We start from the raw sequence: 4,699 nt of genomic DNA on the forward strand, positions 1-4,699 counted from the left end.
GGAGAGATCAAAGAAAACGGGAGAATCAGAATAAAGAAGGGGCGGTAGGCAGCAGAAAAGGCTGAGGCTTCATGGAGTGTGGGGCAAAGGAAGAGTCACAGAGGGGAAAACAGCAGGGGGTGGGGGGCAGGAGGGGGTATAAGGGAATTGGCAGGTGAGGCAGAACAGCCTAGAAAGGGCCAGTCACCTTGTTAATGCTTGTAATAGAGGCCTTGAAGGAAATTGCCAAGCAGCCTCCCTGAGGTATTTCTACATTTCTATTTCTGGCAGACAATGTGGTTTAGATGGTTTTCTGTGACTATTTCAGGAACAACAATTCCTTGATTTGGATTTGCTTGTGGAGATAACTGAAGGTGTGAGGTTTTACCTCAGACATTTATCAAATGCTCTGCATGCTTGGAAGCACACAGATGTATGGGCATGCATATGCATACTGTGATGTGATAAATATATGCATGAAGAAAATGGGTCTCGGGCTAGTTAGCTAGGTGGGGGCATTTTATGTAACAAGCCTATTGAATATCTCAAAGGGAAAACATTACTTACTATGCCATATTAGCATATCATTCATCTTACTGGGAAGACAGAATGAAAAAATATTTAACAATTAATAGAAATCATAGGAAAAATTATGATTAAGTGCCATCTGCTGGCTTCTGTGGGTTTTATTTTTATACAGCTTCAAGCCTGTTCACATAATCATCGGATGTCTCTGTTGCTGAGAGTGAACTCGCTCATTGCATTATTTGGCCTATTAATAAATGTTTCATTGTGTGTATGTATGTGTGCCTGTGTATGTGAATGAAACTAATTTGGGAGAACAAATTCGCCCTACAAAAATCCATCTTCCTCTCAATTCTTATTTGAGAGAGCAGACGAGGGTTTATTTTAAAATTCTGTTTTCGTAGCAGATTGCAAAAGCTCTGTGTGCTTAGCATGTGTATGGAAGGGAAAGGCAGGGGGGATGGTTCTCTGAAAGTGACTTCTCTCTTCTATTCCATCGCTCTCCTCTGAGAATGGCTATGGTTTGCATCTCTAAAGCTCTGTCTAGGTTATGGCAGGTGAAAAATCTCCACGTCTCATTTTGATGACATTGCAACAAGCAAAGGGTCTCGTTGCTCAAAAGTTAGTGGAAAGGGAAGCAGGTTACATGCTAGAATATTTGATCTCTCTCCTTGTGTCTAGTTCTGGAGACCGGACTGGAATTCTCAGCAGGAAATAGGTCTTGCTGTTAGTAAATTACCATGACTTGTGTTTACATGGTGAGTCAACAGGCCTAGTTCAGCTCTCCTCTCCAAGCAGACCCTCGAGCTGATTATTTATCTGGGAAACTCACATTCCAGATCCACTGTTTACCTGTGATTAATGAAATTGAGTATCAGGACTTCCCAAGCAATAATAGTTACCATTAACTGGGTGCACACTCTGTACTAGAAACTGTGGTAGACTATTTAGAAATATATATATAAACATGCATATTTAAAACATTTATATAGTCAAATACTTTGTAATTGTTCAGTTGCTCAGTCATGTCCAGCTCTTTGCGATTCCATGGACTGCAGCAGGCCAGGTTTCCCTCCCTGCCCTTCACTATCTCTCAGAGTTTGCTCAAACTCATGTCCATTGAGTCGGTGATGCCATCCAACCATCTCATCCTCTGTTGCCCCCTTCTCCTCCTTCCCTCAATCTTCCCCAGCATCAGAGTCTTTTCTAGTGAGTCAGCTCTTACATGTTTGAAATTCATCTAGGAATTTCAGTAATATGTAAAGTCAAGCAAGTGTCCTTTATTATTTTAACATTACATTTGATACATAAAAAGAGTATAGATAATATACGTGTGTTATTACATATAACAATAAAATGAATAAAAATGAAACTATCACATGATTCAAGATGGGAACCCAGAATATTACCAGTACTGCTACATTGTGGTACATTCTCTATGTGTCTTAGTTACATCTGATCACATTTTTATGACATACGTGTTATTCTCCTCAATTCAGTTTAGTAAACTGAGGGTCAGAAAGATAAAGCAACTTCTAAACATCAGCTGGCCCTGGAGGTAAAGAAAATGCCTGCCAATGCAGGAGACACAAGAGACTTGGATTCGATCTCAGGGTCTGGAAGATCCCCTGGAGGAGGAAATGGCAACTCACTCCAATATTATTGCCTGGAGAATTCCATGGACTGAGGAGCCTGGTGGGCTACAGTCCATAGGATCACAAAGAGTCAGACACGACTGAAGTGACTTAGCAGGAAAGCAAGCATCTTGGATTAATTGTTCTAATCAGTTTATGTTGTGTCCTCAGGCTATGTCATTTTTTTGTGCTTCCCAGGTAGCGCAGTGGTAAAGAATCCACTTGGCAATGCAGGAGACACAAGAGACTCAGGTTCAATCCCTGTGTTGGGAAGATCCCCTAGAGGAAGGCATGGCAACCCACTCTAGCATTCTAGTCTGGAGAATCCCATGGACAAAGGAACCTGGAGGGTTACAGTCCATAGGACCTCAAAGAGTTGGACATGACTGAGTAATCATGAACCAAAACATTATCAGGGTTCAGTAACACCCACCTCCCCCCCCTCTCTGGAGGCAAGGCAGCCTCCTTCTCCCAGCCACATCATAGGAGAGCCAGGCCACTTACTCTGCCCTTGGACTTGTGAATATATCACTTCTGGACTGAAGCAACATGATATCCCCGGGAGACTGCCCAGGCTCTCTCCTCCCCAGTGTGGTAGGTTCTGTTAGTGCTTGGACCCACATCCGACCCCTCCCTTTCCCTGGTGCTCACCGTTCCCATTCATGCCATTGCTTCTTCCCACGGTCACCTGCAAGTCTGCTCAAGTGAGCCAGGTGCGTGGGAACTGCCAGGGAGTGACTGCCTCCAGGAGTGGCTTTGCGTAATGACACACAGGATTTGGGGGATAAATACAGCTGCTTCTTTGTCCCTGGAGTGGGATGACGCAGGGCGGGTTCTAGTTTTCTCCCATGATCTTCTAGCAGCATCCGATTCCTTAAAGCACTTCACACTGATTTCTTTTCGTTCCCCATCTCACTTCTTTATGGCCAGATATGCTATTTGTGCTCACATCTTGGGCAGAGGATCAGCCTCTAGATGAGAATTCAAGTTGGGTACCTCAATGTGTGTTCTGAGGATGCAGCTACCATGTGAGGCAGATGCTCTACATGGTTGCACTGTTCGAATCCCCTTCTAGGAAAGGCTCGTCACCTTGGGGGCCAGAGTGCTGCCTGCAAACAGCCTTCCATGCTCAGTCACTGAGGGGATCACCTCAGCTGCAGAGAGCCACCTTGCCTGGGGTCCACCCTGGGGCGGATGTGGAGGTTCTAAGGATCCAGCCCTCTTGGTCCAACCCCGGGACAGGTCTAAAAGACTACTCAAGCTGCAGACCCTGTGGGTTTGCCTGAGGTCACCTCTGGGCCTATGCATCAGCTCAGTTCCTCCCTCTGCACAATCCTATTTCCTTCTGCTCTTTTTCACAGGTGTTGATCCCAGGAGTGCTCCCTAACATGCCCCCTGCATGTTAATTTCCCATCTGAGCCTGCTTTGCAGGAACACCAGCCTGCCGCATGCCACCAGTCCACCTGGGTCCAAGAGCCCATTCTCATGGTGGACTTGTACCGAGTGACCCTGGATCTTTGTTGTATTAAGCTGATGATATTTCAGGGTTGAGGTGTGAGCACAGCATAACATAGTGGCTTTACATTTATCTGCCTCCAATGCCTGCGTTCTTTCCAGAATCATTCTATTTCCTAAAACATTCATTCCTCCCCTGGCTTTGACTGGCAGTCCTAACATCTTGCATCTTGACTACATTCTAGCTTGCCTCATGTATGACCTTTGATCTTCTTAATGGTCCAAGAGACTGCTGAGGTTGGCTGAAAGTGAAAGTGAAGTCGCTCAGTTGTGTCCGACTCTTTGTGACCCCATGGACTGGTAGCCTACCATACTCCTCCGTCCATGGGATTCTCCAAGCAAGAATACTGGAATGGGTTGCCGGTCTAAACATGAGGTTTCAGAGGCTTTAAGTGACTCATCTAGCTTCCTGCCCAGGGCGGGGACTTAAAGGATGGGCCTGGGCCTCCTGCCAGCAGGGAACTAACTCCAGGAGACTGGAGAATGTGACTGGAGCTTCTTAACACGTGTGTGTGTGTGTGTGTGTGTGTGTGTGTTCAGTCATGTCCCACTCTTTGCGACCTCCTGGCCTGTAGCCCACTAGTCTCCTCTGTCCATGGAATTTCCAGGCAAGGGAACGTGTTTATTCCACATACATTTTGAAATCACTTCTGTGTCCCACAGGCTGAGGACGTGAAGATGGATAAGAAACAACCCTTGATCTCAGCCTTGTCATACTAGATAGGCAGATAAGCTAGTACTTGCAGTGCAAAGCTGTAAGTAAACAAAGGGGTGCAGAGAAGGGGCCCAGGAATCTGACCAGAGGAATTCACGGCAGGCATCATGGATAAGGTACCATTTGAGCTTGATCTTAATCAAAGGAGCTCACTAGTGGAGCAAGTGCAGGGAAGAGAATTCCAAATGGCGGGAATAGTCTATGCAAAAGCACAGAAACATGAAAAGTGAGAAATTTCATTGACTAGAGCAGAGGTGTGAGGCCAGAAGGAAGGGTGGTAAGTCAGGCCCTCAGAACCCATTGGGCCTTTAGGCCTTCTTATGCAGGCCAA

This window comes from Odocoileus virginianus, chromosome 5 (assembly GCF_023699985.2).
Source record: "Odocoileus virginianus isolate 20LAN1187 ecotype Illinois chromosome 5, Ovbor_1.2, whole genome shotgun sequence".
Classification (NCBI taxonomy): Eukaryota; Metazoa; Chordata; class Mammalia; order Artiodactyla; family Cervidae; genus Odocoileus; species Odocoileus virginianus.